Consider the following 18,273-nt stretch of genomic DNA (forward strand, 5'->3'; position numbering starts at 1 on the left):
GTACCATCACTTTCTGCTGGCAAGTAGCGAATCCCATACGCATCTAGGGGGAAATCTTTTTTGATTGTGCGCTGGAGCACATCCCAGAGAAAAACGGCATCCCAACAATGCAGAAAAACATGTTCAATTGTCTCCTTCTGCCTGCAAATTGTACAATGAGTGCCCCAAGGAACAAAGAAACCTCTTTCAGCCATCCACGGTTTGACAGTCAGCGTTCCGGAGTGCAACTTAAAAAAGAACGTCTTAGCGCCTGACGGTACTAGCATCGCCTTAACGCGCTTCAGAACATTGTGCCCATGGCTAGCTCCGTAGAGAGACCGATATAAAAGCACGGGAAGAACAAAATCACACAGGTCCTCGTACAGTTTTTTGCCGGTTGACGTCACTCAAATATTGAAGTGAAAAACGCGCTGACAAAAACCTGCATGAAACCACAACTTCACGTAGAAAAACCATAAACACCCCCGGGCAAACTGCCCGCTGAGACAACCATTTCGGGCAAGTGTTTGCCCAGGCGAAGTTGGCAGACAGTGTATAAAAACGGGTTTTTTGCGTCCCTGAAGAAAAAAAAAGCAAATGTGCCAGTCCAAGTCCTCCATTTCGAACTCGAAGAAACAGATTGGTGCGACTTGATCTCTCCCAAGACGATGCCCACACAAACGCTGCGATCACCCGGTGAACTTTTTGGATGTTTACCCTTAAGCAATGCAAGACTTGAAGGATGTACCAAAGTTGCTCACTAAAAATATGTTGCGAATTGTGGCTCTGGAAAACATAGACCAATTCCAGCCATTCCATTTGTTTACCCTGTCCCGAAGGTTATCGCCTTCACTCCTCCAGTACGACTCACTGTCTTTTTAGCACTGAAGGGTTACCCCCAAGTATTTCACCGGAGTCGTAAAGAAACTCATGTTGGCAAAAGTATCTGGGGCCCCACGCCAATCCCCTTGCCAGAATCCCAGGCACTTACCCCAGTTTACCGGGCTGCCGCTTACAGCACAAAAACTTTTAACGCATTTGACAGACTGCGTTATACTGTCCGAATCAGTGCAAAACACAGCAATATCGTCTGCATAAGCCAACAGGCGGACTTCACCCTCGTGCAGTTTAAACCCGCGGACATAGTCATTCTCCATGACACTCAAACAAAAAGACTCAATATACAAGCAACACAACAGCGGCGAGAGAGCGCAGCCCTGACGCACCGAATGCTTAACTTGGATTCTCACTCCCACGACATTGTTGACAATAAGCCGCGTCGAGCAGTCCCGGTACGCCATGGCAACTCCCTCTCTAGTTATTCTACCCAAATTCACATAATCTAGAATGCAAAAAAGAATGTCATGAGGCACCCGGTCAAACGCTTTCTCGCGATCAATTTGGAGCATTGCCACTCGTGCACCCATGGCATCGGAACATTCGAGGATACTGCGTGCTACGTGTATATTTGAGAAGATAGTTCGGCCTTTAATGCCACACGTTTGATGCGGCCCCACAAGCTTCACAATGGCAGTCTGCAACCTCTTTGCTAAGATTTTCATCATTATATTATAGTCTCTGTTAGTGAGATAAATTGGGCGGTAAGAAGTTACTCTTCACAATGCAACGGGATCTTCTGACTTGGGTATAAGAATAGTGTGGGAAGATGAAAAGGACGAGGGTAGTACTCTGAGCTGGAATGCTTCGTTATATACATCCGCTAAGGCTGGTGAGATCGCACCTTTGAAATATTTAAAAAAGGCTGAGGTTAGACCATCAGGGCCAGGGGACCTCCCCGGATGCATACTTTCAATAGCACTTTTCACTTCCTCTTCCGAAATTGGTTCCTCCAATATTTCTTTCGTACTTTCATCTAGCCTTGGCATCAACGACAAAAAGTCCTTTTTAAAACGATCAATGTCGACGGCGCAGTAAGTTAATAAACCACTGTAGTGCTCGAAAAAAGCACGCTCGATATCTTCTGCTGCGTCGCTAACTTTTCCGCAATTTTCGATTTCCGCTATCTGATTGCGGCACGCATGCCACTTTTCTGAGACTAACGCTCTTTTCGATGGTACTTCTCCCATTATCAGCCTTTCAGCCCTTGGCCGCACCAAATCACCGCGGTATCTTTCGATATCGAACTGTTCTATTTTATGTTTCAGTGCGCGAATATCGTTCATGAACATGCCGGGCATCCTACATTCCTCACTAATCAATTTTTCTAAATTCCTGCGCATGTGTTTTTCTTCTGCTCCTTTCTCTCTGCATATAGCGCTCGCACGCTCTAAAGCCTTGATTTTACCCGCCTGCTTGAAGTTCTCCCATTTTTCACCAGATGTCGTGTTATCAACAGCATTCATTTCTTCAACTTGCTTCGTTACATCCTGTTATATTCAGTTTCGTTATTCATTTCAGTTCTTTATTCCCCAGGGGGCGCTTCTGTTCTTCATTATATATATTGGTTGTATATGTTAAATAAACCGCTTTTTACTTCGGGACGGCTGGAGTCTGGCTTCCACCTTCGGTCAATACCCCATTGGCGACGAAGATGGGATTCGAAACCACGCGGGCTCCACGTGGGCATTGCCGCGCGAACCCACGCGGGCACTGCCGAGAATACTACTTCAAGTTTGTTCCACACTTGGCACAAGTGGTTGAGCCTATGATAGTCTTACTTCGCAAAAATGAGCCATTCATCTGGTCTGCCGAAGCAGACAGCAGTTTCCGCAGGGTCAAGGAAATGCTTTCGTCAGGTACAATCCTCCAGATGTTCGATCCATCATTGCCAGTAACTGTGTCGACCGACGCGTCCGACTGTGGGTTGGGAGCAGTCCTGCAGCAACAAAGTGGCCACGAGCTCCGCACAGTCGCTTTCGCATCTCGTACACTCTCGCCTGCATAGAGGAAATATTCAGTCGGTGAACGAGAAACTCTTGCGTGCATTTGGGCGTGTGAGCGATGGCACACGTACCTGTGGGGTCGTCATGTCACAATTCGAACAGACCACCAGGCACTGGTGTCCTTGCTGTCGTCACAACGACATGGAAGACGCCCACTCCGAATCGCACGCTGGAGTGCACGACTGCTTTGCTACAATTTCACTGTTGAATACCGCAAGGGGTCCACAGACACTGTAGCAGATGCACTTTCTCGGCTACCAGCACCTACCTCGGAGGCAGAGATTGCTAAGGAGGAAGAAATTGCCTCGTTCATTGAGCCAGCCTGCATGACAAAGGAGGAGTTCAGGCAGGCCGCCTTCGACGAAAGTTGCCTGGAAACCGTCAAGTCATTCGTGCTGAGTTCCTGACCGCCAAAGAAGTCCATACCAGAAGAGGCGAAACCATTCTACGCCATTCGGGAAGAACTTTCTGTTGTCGATAACCAACTTCTGCGTGGAGAGCGCCTCGTTGTTCCGTCCTCCCTCACAGCTCAGATCATCGGCACCGCGCACGAGACACATCCGGGTATCATGCGCACGAAGGCACGACTGCGTGAGCGGTTCTGGTGGCCACGAATGGATAAGCAAGTGGAAACGGCAGTAAAAAACTGCCATATCGGCCCGGAGGCATATAAGTCCGCCAAAACATCACCAGCACCGTTGCAACCTGTTTAATGGCCTGAGCGGCCGTGGCAAAAGCTGGGCCTCGTAGAATACCACATTGGCGACGAGGATTTCGTGAACGTACCCCCAGTCCCGCTGCGCCGTCCGTATCCGCCCACCATGAGCTTCACCGGGCTTGCTCCGCCACCGTTTTTCCTTCCGACGCCCGGCCGTCCGTCATTGCCATGGGAGCAGTGGGAGCAGATGTTCAACGTGTACTTGCTGGCATACCGAGCCGCTGCATTCAAGCCGGAGCAACGCAAGGCTATTCTTTTGCGATGTTTGGGGGCGGAATGCCAGCGTACGTATTTATCAGGCGCTACATGCAGGGACCAGCGCCGGAGCACCGGCCGCGCCAAGTGCCGTAGCACTCGCCGATTACAAGTCTGTCGTGGCCCCTCCTGAGGAATACGACTCGGCACTCACCGCATTACGGCACCAGTTTTCGACGTCGCGCAACGTTATCATCGAGCGTCATCGCTTTCACCGCCGCAGCCAACACACAGGCGAGTCCGTTCATGACTTTGTTGCCGCTCTACGGGAGCTAGCGTCACATTGGTCGTTTGCCTCGCAAGATGATGCTCTGCGGGACCAATTCGTTGCCGGCGTAGCTTCCACTCGCGTACGTGAGCGGTTACTGCTCGAGGGTTCTACACTTTCATTCGAGAATTCTGTTCGAATTGCACTTTTGAGCACAGTTTGAGCAGGCGGCTGGAGAGCTAAAGGAGCTTTCTGCTTCGGTCGAAGCAATTTCATTGCGGCAGCATCGAGAACCATCGTCGCATTCTTCGAAAAAAAGGAATTCAGAACCAGCAGCCACCCTAGAGCAAAATTTAACGAGGAGCGTGGGCGACTCACGTGCGCCGCAGCGGAACCGCCCCCCTCAGCAGAACCGAGAACAATGTAGCCGCTCCGGCTCGCGGAACCACATCGCGTCAGCGCCGCAGTACCCAGCGCAAGGCACGACTTGTTCGTTTTGCGGTCGCAAGGGCCACTTTCAAAGGTTATGCAACCGCAAGCTAACCCAAATGCAAGGTCGAGTCCGTGAACTTGAATTTCATGAAGATGTTTCGTCATGCAGCAGTGCTGAGGAAGTTTTGACTGCGCAACGTTCCGCATGTAGCGGAATTCATATTCAAGTGCAAGTCGCGAATGTCACTTTGACATTCCTTGTTGATTCAGGGTCGTCTGTTTCAATCCTGTCGGAGCAAGAATTCAGTCGATATTTTCAGAGCGTCCCGCTTCTGCCTGCTCCACATGTTACTCTGACTACTCTCAACGGCTGATTCCAGTGCTAGGTTTTTTCCAGGTAGACGTTCGGTTTAAAGGCCGCACATCGTCGCTTCGTTTTTATGTTCTTCACCGAGGAACCTGTCTGATCAGTCTTGATGGCAATAAAGCCTTGGATCTTCGCATTGAGGGTTCTCCTCTCAATGCTTATACACGTCCATTGCTCCACAGCCGACTGTTGTTGACCCGCTATCCTGTTCTATTTCCACACCGTCAAGCACGCAGCCCCGTAACAAAGCTCTTCCGCCAGCCTTAGCTCATGAGTTCAGTTCACTTTTCAGTCCCGAGTTGGGTCTTGCTAAGGGGTTCACGCATTGCATCAACACGTGGCAAGGCGTGCAGCCTGTAACTTCAAAGCTTCGCTGTCTGCCGTATTCTCTCCGGTCACCAGTACCAAATGAGCTTAGAGGTTGCTGAGCCTTGACATCATCGAGCGGATCGATGCTTCTGAATGGGTGTCCCCCATTGTTGTTGTTAACAAGAAAGATGGTAGCATCAGGATCTGTGTAGACCTTCGAGAGCCGAACAAAGCTTTTGTTCCAGACAGTTTCCCATTGCCCAATACAGAGGAGCTGCTTCACGCTTCGGTAGGTGCTACACACTCCTCCAAACTTGACTTGGCTTCCGCTTACCATCAGGTTCTCTTGCACCCTGACAGCAGGAGTCTGACAGCTTTCATCACTCATGATGGCCTTTTCCGTTTTAAAAGAGTTTGCTTTGGGTTGGTTTCTGCCCCAGCGGCATTTCAGAAGATGATGGCGAAAATCCTTGACCGCTGCCCTGGCGTGCTGTTCTATATTGATGATGTCATCATCTTTGGCAAGACCGCAGAAGAGCACCTTTCAAACTTGAAGACCCTGCTGCAAAAGATCAAGAACGCAGGTCTGAAACTGAACAACAAATGCCTTGTCGACGTTCCAGCACTTGCCTTTCTAGGGTGCAAGGTCACTGCACGTGGTATCTCGCCACTTCCAGAGAAAGTAGACACCATAGTTAACACACCAGTGCCAACTGATGTGGCCGCCCTTCATTCGTTCCTGGGCCTCGTAGAATACTACACATCCGCTGTAAACATTTCGTCGCTTAGTTTTTTCGAATTAAATTTCCATAGTTGCCACTCGAAGCCCTTTTTCTTTTCTTTCGTGCTTCTACTAAAAAGCTGACCAAACGGTGATCACTGAATAAAAGTGCGCTCACATGGTACTCCTTACAAAGGGGTATCAAATCAAGGCTCACATACACTATGTCAAGACGGCCGTGGCTGGCTGCCTGAAACTGTGTGTACTGCGTAGTCCTCCCACCACCGAGACCCTCAGCCACGTCTTCCAAGCCATCGTCCCTTATGATATCGCTTAGGGCAATGGTGCTTGCATCCTTTACGGTCGGGCGCTACTTTTATCACGGGCTGAAAGAACACAGTTAAAATCACCGGCACTAAAGAGAAGCCTATTACACTGGAAATACTGTTTTAGCTGATCGAAAAATCTGCGTCTTTCCTCAGCGACAGTCGGCGCGTACAAACAAATAACACGCCATTCCAATGACGATAATAAAAAATCGCAGACAATAAGCCGACCTGACGGGCATGACGTCACAGCTTCTACTTTTGCTCCAAGACTATGTTGGATGAACAAAGCGCACCCGGAAGAAGTTCCCACGGCATGGCTCACTATAACACAGTATCGAGCTAAGAATTGACGCACCATGCCCCCGGTTTCGTCGTCGCCCTCAACTCTCGTCTCCTGTACTGCTAGAATGTCCAGGTCATGTTCGCTAACTAGTCGATAGAGTTGACTTTGCTTCCTCCTTGAGGCAAGCCCACGTACGTTTAAAGTGGCCACACGAAATGACCTATCCATAGACATCATTGCGAGGCGACGAAAACCCGGGGGCATGACGCTCACCTCACTACAGCGCTTTTTTCCTGGGTGCCTTGTCACGGTGCAGTCCTCAGGGAGGCAAATGTGGCGTTTCCGCCGTCTTGCGCTCCGTCGAAGTGTTCGGCCGAAGCCGATGGGAAAGACGCCACACGGGAGTCGTTTTCGCAGGCGGCTCGTCCGTTGCGACGGCGCTGGGCCCCTTCTCCTTTTCGCCTGCTTCATGGGGCCGCTTTGCGGTCGCACTGGCACTGTCGCTATCGATGACTGTCATCGGCACTTCCTCGGGAGTAGTCTCTACAGCTCCGCCGGAAAAAGTGTGGCCCGTACTACTTGGAGCAGCTTTCTTACTCCGGTCCTCCACGGCTTCATGCAGAAGCCCGGCTTCGGGCTTACCAGGAGCTTCGAGGGCGTCCTGTGGAGTGTTCGGGGTACCCTCTTGGGTAGTCGGGTTTCGGCACACTCCTGCTGTTTCCTCGGAGTCTGTCTCATCCATAAGGTGGTCCAATGCATCGTTTGCCTGGGCTTGTCCGGTCACGCTGGCGTACGTCTTTGGGCAATCCGCGTCCTCATGGCCGAAGCGGCGACAACGACTGCAGCGAGGCACTTTGCAGTCCCGACGTATGTGCCCGGTGCTCTTATAGCGCAGACAGAGCGGAGCGCGGCCTGGAACAACGACGAGAGTCAGCTCTCCGGCTATCTTGAGCTGTTTACAGGCCTCTATTGTGTGTGTGTGTGCGACTTTAGAGTCCTGTCGTCCTGTCGTCTTCTCTGTCTGTGTCCCTGTTAACTGCGCTAGTTTTTTTACTAATGATGACACACCAACTAGCCCAGCTTTCAGCCTTGATCGTTTAGAGGGACCCTTTCCTCGAATTGTCAAACTCTACACCGTAACTTCGACGAACCAGCAACGCGCAAACGCGAAAGAGAAGCGTCTGCAATTCCTAGAGGCTTGATATAACCGGAGGTGGGGCCTTCTTTCCGCGAATCAGACTCTGTGCCTGTCACATGACGTCGACGGCGGGAGCAAGATCCCTCCCACAATTGTAGAGAGCCTATTTAAGGGGCTCCGAAATGTACCTTTTTTGACATTTTTTCTCTTCTTATCGCCTTTCACCGAACTTTGAATAAACCATGCAAGTCTCGCACTACAAATCTTCTCGTCCTTGCCTAGTCGCCATGGTCTACCGAATGCCTGCGGCCCGCCGACAACGCCACGCTACCCAATAGTAACGTCGGTCGAGCTTCGATATGCAGGCGTCGCTACAACTCGGCAGCAGTAGGGTACGCTACCCTGGAGTACGCAACACCGTGCACAACCCCGAAACGGCACGAGCTTTAAAACGTACTATTCAAATGCTGCTGATTATGAAATCAAGAAAACCACAACAGAAGTCTAATGTTTCTTGTTTTATTGTGTTGTTTTTATGGATGTGTACTCGCTATTATACATGAGAGTCGCATTTCACATGAGCTATGTGATGCGTGTTGCATCTGTGTCGCAAGTCTCAAGGGTAGCGTTGGCCTGGCGGCCTGGGGCACAACTGGAAGCATCCGAAGGCCCTGGCGAAGCATGAGTCGACTGCTAACAGGACAACTTGTTTATTCCAGCATCGCAAAAGAGCGGCCGGTCAGGTCGACCGAAGTGGAGAGACGGGAGAGCACGTTACTCGACAGAAGAAATCGGAGCATCTCTCGGCGTCTGGGGCAGCTGCTTTTATACTCTCGGAGTCGAGGGCAAGCAGGAACGGCTTGCGAGAGGCGGCCGTGTCAGCGAGGCACGGACGCGCTGAGAGACACGTTGAGACAAGAAGTGACGCATCCTCCGGGCCCGCGCCGGCTGCCGCGCTTTGACAAGCGTGGGCACCAACATGCACACACACACACACACACACGCACACGGAGAGACGTGGCATTGAAACATGCCTGGACGTGCTTGGTGGGGAGGCGTTGCGGCAGCGCTGAACGGGCCAAAATGTCCGCCGCTTTGAACGAAGCCCGGCGTCCGTTGCATCCGCGCCGGCTATACAGCGCGTCGTAGACGAAACGTAACAGACCGCCCCGCCGGGAGAAGGAGATCCCGATGGTCAGGGGACTGCATCCGCTGTCCGGAGGGATGTCGCTCGATGATGCTCATAACCGAAGTCGGACGTCCTTCGGCGTTTCTTGAGCGCAGCGCACAGCGAAGGCCTCGTTCTCACGTTCAGGTTCACACAGGACACTGCAAAGAGACTTCGGGAGAGTTGCCATTTTTGTTCTCGTTCCAAGCAAGCGTAAGAACTACGCCGAAACTCAACCGGTCAGTCAGCGAGCACGACACAACCCTCACTAAGCCATGCCAGGCTCTTTCCCTTCTTATACTACTGCCTAGTTCCTTACAGTAGTCTAGCAGCACTGAAAACGCGTACACAAATTGGAAAATTGCACTAGAAAGCACGTCATCACTTTGATACACTAAACAAAAACAATATGTTAAAAATCCTGCCTCAGGAAGAAAAACATCAGTAACAAATAACTTTGAGGCTGATTCCTACAATAGGGGCCTCGACTAAGCCATCGGCGTTACCGTTGAGACTCCCCTTTTTGTAACGCACCTCAAAGGAATACTGTTGGAAAGCGAGGCTCCAGCGCAGGAGGCGGCCATTTTTGGGAGAGATGGTCTGCAGCCATTGGAGAGGGCAGTGATCCGTCTCAATGATAAACCTCGAGCCGGCTAGGTAGCATGACAAATTCGGAATGGCCCACACGAGACACGCGCAGTCTTTCTCGATGGCGCTGTACGCCTGCTCACGACTGGTCAGCTTACGACTAGCATACAGGACGGGGTGTTCCACTTCTCCATTTTCCCGTTGGCACAGTACAACGCCCATGCATCGCTCACTAGCATCGCACTGAACAATGAACCCTTTTGTGTAGTCTGGCGATCGTAGCACAGGCTGGCTTGTTAGGGCGCTCTTTAGGGCGCTACAAGCTCTTTCCTTTGTCTCGTCCCAGACGACTGCTTGGGGCTCTGTTTTTCTTAGAGCCTCCGTCAGGGGAGCCGCGATATCAGAGTACCTGGGGATGTACGTCTGATAGTAGCCGGTGACACCTAAGAATGACCGAATATCGGTCTTCGTACGCGGTTGCGGGAAGTCTCGTACAGCGGCCACCTTTATTTCAGAGGGGCGGCGACGACCCCGTCCAATCACGTGACCGAGGTAGACAACCTCGGCCTGTGCTAACTGGCACTTGGGAGCCTTGACTGTCAAGCCTGCTTCGCGCAGGCGGGTTAGCACTGCCCGCAAGTGTGCCATATGCTCAGACCAGGATGCGGAGAATATCGCTACGTCGTCTAAATTCGGTAAAGCGAATTCTTGCTGTCCCCGCAACACTTTATCCATGAGGCTTGAAAAACACTATGGCGCGTTCTTCAAACCAAAACTCAACACTTTAGGACGGAATGTTCCCATTGGTGAAATGAACGCCGCATACCTACTAGCCTCTTCTGTAAGTGGAACCTGCCAATAACCCCTGACAAGATCTACGGTGGAAATAAACTGAGCGCTATTAACTTTCTCAAGGCGCTCCTCGATGTTAGGGATCGGATAAATTTGATCCTTAGTGATGGAATTAAGCCTGCGGTAGTCGACGCAAGAACCAGGTTCCTTGCCCGGTACCTCAACTAAAATCAAAGGGGAGGTATAATCACTCTCACCCACCTCAAATGAAGCGGGTAGCGCGTTTTTGTATTTGTAGAGTTAGAGAGCATGTAGACTGAAGAGGGTCTCATACGGCTGAAGCGAATTTTAATTTAGATCGGACAAAAGTTTGGTATGCTAAAATTTGTTGGAAGGGGTAGCAAAAGGAAGATTTCGACATTAAAACAAAGGGCGTGATTAGCATCATTAGCAATGTTTGTTATATATAAAGACAAAGTCAAGTTATGCGTTAAGGCCAAGTACTTACAGGTGGAAATGGAGGAAACTTCGGAAAAGAACATGTTGCCGCGTCACTACTTGCGCAGATTTTTAAGCATTTGCTCATGCGGCCGCCATCTTTCGGCAGCAGGAAGACGACCAGCAGCTCAACTCACTCATAGAGTTCTTGAAAGGGCGAGCTACTTCGAGATTATTTGGAGCTACTATCGAGATTATTTTGGAGGAGTGTACTTTCATTCGGTTTGCTTAATGGAAATCTCTAGAGGAAGAACGTCTCCAACAAGGAAGAGCTATCTGCTAATTGTTCCTGAATATCTCCGCCATGAAATATTGAAAGCCTGTCATGACAAAGCCACTTCCTGCCACCTCAGGTACACGCCAACATTGGCACGAATAAAAGAAAGATGCAACTGGCCAAGGCTCGCAGCAGAGGTGAAACATTACGTTAGAACTTGCCTTGAGTGCCAGCGACGCAAAGTGCCACCGACTAAACCCGCTGGGCTAAGCAGCCCGTTGCAGTACCGGAAGCGCCGTTTGCTCAAATGGTAATAAAAAGGGGCCAAGAACCTTTCCAATATCTGAGAGCGGAAGCAGATAAATCACCCGATACGCGGAAACCAAGGCGATTTCTAGCGCAACTGCATCTGAATTGGCACGGTTCTTTATCGAGAACATTGTCTCAAGACCCATTGCTCCGGCGGTCGTCATAACCGACAAAGAACCTGCATTCACAGCTGAAATTTTGCGCGTTGTGCTGTCTCTCAGTGGCACAGCGCGTAGGAAAGCAACAGCCTATCACATACAAACTAATGGGCTTACAGAACGCCTCAACGAGACTATCGGAGACATGCTTTGCATGTACGCGAATGTTACGATGACCCTGGTTACGACCCTGGAACCTGGATGATCCTGGAACCAATGTCAATGACCCTGGTTACGACAAAAACGACGAAGGGGCTGTTCGAGAGTACGAGCACGCTAAAAAAGACAAAGACGTTCCTTTGTGCTGTCCTGCATCCTGCATGTCCTTTTCGAGTACGACGCAGTACTGCTACTTGCCCCAATAATTGCCCCTGTAATTTTTGACCTGCGGCAATATTTATAAGAGATGTGCGAATGCCTTCGATGAGAAGAGATCGAACACGTTCTACTAATATTAAGACACATTAACCAGCCCTTGCAGCAAATTTCGATTTTTGTAAGATCTTTTTGAAGGGAATCGGCGTCAGCACTGTTACAAATCGGGCAGTAGATTGCACAATAATCAGTATATAAACGGATATTACAGGATATGTTAGATGGAAGAGCATCGATGTAAATCAGGAAAAGCAAAGGTGCGAGCATAGTGCCTTGGGGAACACCTGACGTAACGGAAGAAAGAGACAATGAGTATTCGTCAGCCTACACGAATTCCTTTCCGTTAGTCTGAAAGTATCGAAGCCATTCGATTGCTAAGGGATTAACGTTTAGGCGCGAAACTTCATTAGTAATGTTTTATGCGGTACTTGACAGAAAGCTTCCTCAAAGTCTAGTAAGAGCGCGTCAACAGGAATGTGTAGGTCAAGGTTAGGAGTAAGGTTGGTAATAAAAAGAGATAGTTGGAAATCACAAGCGCATCCTCTTAAGAAGCCATACAGGTTAGGATGAAAAAAGATGCCAGAAACAAGAAATTTAAGAATGCGTGAATAAATGACATGTTTCAATAATTTCGAGCAGGTGCTTGTGACAGAAATGTAGTGTTTTTTTTTTCTTTCTTAAGAACATTAACCTTTTGAGGGGAACTGGGGCGATCTTACCGATTTTACACTCTTCGGGAAGCACACCTGATGATAAGGATCATTGAAAAAGGTGGCACAAAATGATGATAAGGGTATTCTTAGTATTTTGAGAACTTTCGACTTTAGACCATCAGTACCACTCGAAGATGTGACTTTCAATGACTCAAACAATGTCATAATACCATCAGGATGGACCAACATGTCTTTCAAAGTTGGACGGTCTAATGTAGGGAAGTTTGGTAGTACGGCGTCGAGTTCATTACTAAAAACTGAGCAGTAAAATATATTAAATGTGCCGCGAATAGTATGCTCCGGAATGAAATTTTCTTAATTGAGTAAACTTACAGGCTTGTGACGTGCAGGGCTAGTAGTTTTCCAAATTTTGGGGGTTGGTATGCCGCATGAATTGTAATACTGATTTGAAAAAGGAACGAATCCATCACCTTTGCTGTTATTAGGAATAAATAATTAAGACACAATAATTTTAGAGTTAATTAGAGCACACTAACCCATGATCTTTGGTCGTAGTCGCCCCCACGGCGTTGCGTTGTGCGTACCTTGTTACGAACACTTCTGGTCACGTCGCCGCACTTCTGGTGACGTGGCCGCAATGCTGTCGCATTAACCCACGTAGGAATAAAAAACTGAGCCTTAATTTTTTAGTCATATGTATATAGTGGGCAACATTGATAAATTCTGAAGCCGTAGTTATAGGGAAGCAGTTGCATTAGGGCTAAAAGTGGACATATTTGACGCAAGTATAAGCGTAAGCTCAAACGTCCTGTCCTGATCGATAAGAGTTAAAATATATCTTTCAGCATGTGTAATTAGCCGTAAGAACGGTACTAACTTAGTTTACTGTAGTCACGGACGGCTTCGATGCTTATGTTCTCATATTCTCCTTTCTTTTTTTCAGTAAGAAGTGGGAATGCTCAAGAATGCAACGTGGACCTTCACATCGATGACGTACGAAACGTTAGTATCTGCGTAGAGTCACCTACGCTATTGCGTTACCTTATTTTAGATGCACGTAGAAGTAGAAAAGTTATTAGTTTGACGTAATCAAGAGCACCACTATGCGACCTATCTTTTTGGGACGTGTGTATTTGCAAGCTTATTAATATGAGATCAGTGTCATCGCCAATGATCATTATTTTATTCTGAGGGCAATGGATTCTGCAAACTCTCGAATGACGTATTGTACACAATATGAAATCGTGAAAGGCCTTGTCAGAATTCGTGCTCCGTAAAAGCAGCCACAGTAACGACCACTGTAAGAACCGCGCTAACGATCAGTCAACATCAGGTACGCACGTAGAACTGAGACATGGGTGGTCTGGCCATTTTCCGCACAGGTGCAAGTGAAGCGTTATACTGCTGTTCTCAATAGCATTTTCGAAACGTTATATATTTATGCAAAGTCGCTTCAACAGCGATGACACAGGCTCCCTATTCCGACTATGTACGGACCCACAAATATACCGTGACCTATTTTCAGTCGGCGAATCAAAGATACCTAAAAATGCGCTCTAATGGTAACCATTGCTATACACATCAGCTGAAGTTAGGGAACTCTACGGATCTTTCTAGTTGTGGCGACACAAACGAGCACGCCATGCGCCTTTAGCTCTTTCGCCACAACGTGCTTCGGGGTATGCATATTCCGGAACATTTCTGTGTGATTTTGTTCCACCAAAACAAAATTACGTTGCGATGATTACCATGATCCTAATATTAGGCAAGCGGTTGTGGAGAGCTCCCAATTAATTTTGACCACCTAGGGCTCTTCAAACCGCACCTATATCTAGGTGCACGAGCGCTCTTGTATTTCACCCGGTTGAAACGCGCTCGCCGAGACCGGAATCTACCCCACGAACTCGAGCTCAGTCGTGCAACGCGAAAGCCATTGAGCTTCCGCACCGGATTATTTTATTACAGCCAGTAGTTAAAAGTATTTTTGCCAAAAGCTCAGTTTTTGCAGTAATGTTACTAAGCACAACTCTGTAGTGCATAATATGCGTAGGTGGGTCCGAACGCGTGCGTAGGTTACTGAATTTTGTTGGCCAAACCATTTATGCAACGTGGCACGCAATCGACACTAATCTTTCATAAAACAGAGGTATTTTGAGCATAGTGGACATAGAACTTTACATAGTTCTACATTCGCATAGCTATTCACAGCGTCAAGACCATTTATACGACTAGTGTAGCATAATATTACTTCAAAATTTCAACCACGGCAGTTATATTGTCTTTTTTCATGTAGTGACAGTTCTTCCGGCGTTGCTGAATACACCCATCTGTAAAAATTAGTACTTGCACAATACTCCCAAGAGAAAAAGATCGTGCGACACAAATGCGATTGTAAAGAGCCCAATAAATTGAGCAAATGCAAGGGGAGGGATAAAGTGTAGAGGCCTATATAGCGCACCGAAAAGAATGTTCCTATTTAGAGAGTTTTTGACGAAAGAAATGCTAGAACGTTCGAAACTTGCTTCCTTCACATGGTAATTTTACCTTCTAGATACGATGATCTTTTGGTATGATCATATCGATTAAAGGGCAAGGAGATTTAGGCGTGAAGCATAGTTGTGCTAGATATCTTCATCTCATCCACTCCTGCACACAAAGACAGGAACAGTTTGGAAGAAAGTTTCTTGGATTTCTTGGCCATATGAATGGTGTAGGCATGAGTGAAGCACCATTTTCCTAATTGTCGTTAGTAGCCTACTTATGTCCTTGTGCCGGTCCCATTGTATAAAAGGTCTAGCCCGGAGCAAGAGGTTCTTATCAGCGCAGGCATTTTGTGTGCAGTGAGAGCACCTGCTGTGACTCTCCGGGATCTGGCCCAGCACATACGGCCAGGTCGGCGTGGTCCCAGCCCCTATCAGTAGAAGCCTGAGACGAGCTACTGCTCTCCGGGAAAAATCTAAATGAAATCAGCACAGCATGCGGTGGTAGTCTTTGTCAAAGTTCTCGAAGCCACCTCATGCATCCCGCTGCCACATCCTGCCACATTTTGGAGAGTTCTTCCGAATTTATACGCCAGAGGACGTGACACTGACGCCATATGCAACAGTTGCCCGTCGTTCATGCGACATAACATTGAGTTTCTTCGGTTCAAGTGACGTCATTATCCTTTCAAGAAGTCTTCTCGGAAAGCGTCATGGTGATAGACTCAAAATAAACAGTATCCTCTTTTTTCTTTATAATCCTATCGCATTTCTGATATTGTTCTTAGACAACATCGTTCCCATTGAAACTGTCTATGCGAGCTGTCCTTGTGCCTCTAACTTCCGCATTATTCATGTGGCGACCCTAAAACTCGCGCGTAATACAGAAGCTCCGAAATACACTACTAAAAAAATTTGTGTTGAATCTACCACAGGGACAACAAATCCGCACGCACTCACAGAGGCCGAAAGCTACTCTCATGTCATTCATCTCAGAGAATGAGAGAGAGAAAGAGAGAGACTAAAACTAGAAAACATCCAAAGATAACCTATTAGTTTCATCTTCAACTGTTATAGCTGGAAAATATCCCCATCAAACCTCCTACAAAAAGCAGAACTAGAAAAACTCGAAACGAGGCGTTATCATGGGAGGTTAAAACTCTTTTTTTCACTATATCACAACATGTTAAGAATTGATAAATCCGCATTCATAGCACTTGCCATAAGCCGCTTTACTCGGTCTGTTAGGTATCTGAGGTATCTGAGTTTAAATGCGGGACTAACACGTTCATGTACACTTTCTTTCGTCGGACAATTGCATACTGGAATGCCTTATCTGCTGATGTGGTTGAACGGCCAAATATTAATTCCTTCCTACAAGCGATCAGAAGTTGAGAGCTGTAGGCACCTTCATACTTGAAGTGTTTGCGCACGTTATCATTTTGTGTATTTGAATAGATGTGGATACCTTCGCTTTTACGCATTGGCGCGTTTGTGTCCTTTGCTGTTCTTTTTTCCCCTTTACTATGTGATTTCGCTTTGCTTTAGTGCGCTGAACTTGCACTCAGTTGGATACCTGTTCCCACTCCTGCCTAATGTCTTCAAAAATGGCTGGCAGTATGTAACAAATAAAAAAAAAATAAATAAATAAATAAATAAATAAATAAATAAATAAATAAATAAAGGTGACAAGAACAGTGCCTGCCACCGGCAATTTTCGTTCTCACTGTGGCCAAGACGCACCCAGCTGAACTCGGGGAGCTTCGTTTTTTACGAGTTCGCGCGCCATATCACCTGTTAGGTGAGCGTAAAGCGGAGATTCTCGCAATTATCTTCAGGATAGTTTCATCTTTCAGCACACCCGAGTTTGCCGGGTTTAACTCGCCTGCGCAGCCCGTGTGCTTTAGGAGATTCCCCACTATTCGAAGGGAAACATCCATGGCAGCACACTTTTACTTCTTCTGCACCATTGACTGAGCCCCATGTCATAATGATATATACAAGCAACCAACAATACAACAAAGAAAATCAGAGAGCGATTACCTCTGTGACGCCCACGGGGAATAATGGGTACGTGCACATGAGTAACTAAGCTGGGTTGAAATTGCATTGAAGGTGACGATGGAATTGCGAGTCCTTTATGCTTTTCATTAATTTCATTGGGAATGGGTAACATGTCTAAAAATGTCTCCAACTGATTTGTAAATAAAGAGACGTCTAATTTCAATAACTGATGTACATTCCTAAACATTGAACAGCATTGAATGTTTCTACGAATAGTCATTTCACTCAATGCTATTTTGTAGGTGCTGGGCCAGTTTATATATCAACATGTCATCAGCTCACCGCCACGTCGTTGAGCAATCGTTAGACATCACCCTTCAACTCGCCATCGTCGCTGAAGCGCCTTCCAAAGAAATGTTGTTTTAGCTTAGACAGGAATTAGTAGTTACTAGGCCGCAAATCCGGATGTAGAGTGCGCGGGTGATGATGTATCATCCAAACTGTAGCAGGAGAGCGACCGTTTGATGGACAATGTGGGGGCATGCGTTGTCGTGAAGCAGGCTTGCACCTCTGCTCAACATTCTTCTTCTTTTGTTGTAAATCTCCTGTCAGAGTTTTTAAAGGCACTCACAATACCTGTTAGCCTTTATGGGTGTCGCAGGCGGCATGAACTCGACCAACGATGCTCCCTTTCATCCCATAATGTAGGTGCTGGGAGATATTGCTTGCGGAGTTTTGGGGGCCTAGGCGAAGAAGAATGTCGCTTTGGACGTGATTGCTGTTTCCTCTCAGGTGTAAAGGAAAACACACCGGTTTTGGCTCCCGTAGCAACCGAATTCAAAAGATATCCTTATCGTCTCCAGGGCGCCGCAGAGATACGTGGAACAAGTTAGTGCGTTGTCGTTGATGTCCTGTTGTGAACATTCGCGTTACCCACATGGCGCTACCTTCGTGATATTCCAACTTTGCTGTCAAAGTAAACAAGAAGTGTGCTTCTTGGGCCGCTGGTAACAGAAACAAACGCGAGACTGAGGACCCAGCAAAGGCGCGACGACGACCACACAACGACGACGGCGACGTTACGTATCTATGGTAGCGATTGTTTGATGATGACGGCATTACAAGGATGGCATAATAAACATTGAGTGACGGTGCAAAGATACAAGTTGGGTGACGATAATGGAATGATGCTATACGGTATGCTTTTCTTTACCTACAACAAATTTGCGTAGGACTGCCTAAGGCATATAGCACAATTCTAACCTTTCATCTTAATTACTCGATGAGACGGCCATTACTTCTGCGAGAAATGAAAATGTTAAATTGAACCTTTAAGCTAATTACGCTAACTAACTTTTTATTGATTGC

The 18,273-nt window shown here is 47.7% G+C and overlaps 1 long non-coding RNA gene across 1 annotated transcript in view; it reads left to right on the plus strand.

Moving 5' to 3' along the window:
- Nucleotides 1-18,273, plus strand: part of LOC135917383 (uncharacterized) — an 84,846-nt gene that overhangs the window by 40,460 nt on the left and 26,113 nt on the right. The window contains exon 3 of the long non-coding RNA XR_010569256.1: nucleotides 13,365-13,423. This is a non-coding gene — a long non-coding RNA (uncharacterized lncRNA). The remainder of the gene's footprint in view (nucleotides 1-13,364; nucleotides 13,424-18,273) is intronic.

This window comes from Dermacentor albipictus, chromosome 2 (assembly GCF_038994185.2).
Source record: "Dermacentor albipictus isolate Rhodes 1998 colony chromosome 2, USDA_Dalb.pri_finalv2, whole genome shotgun sequence".
NCBI lineage: Eukaryota > Metazoa > Arthropoda > Arachnida > Ixodida > Ixodidae > Dermacentor > Dermacentor albipictus.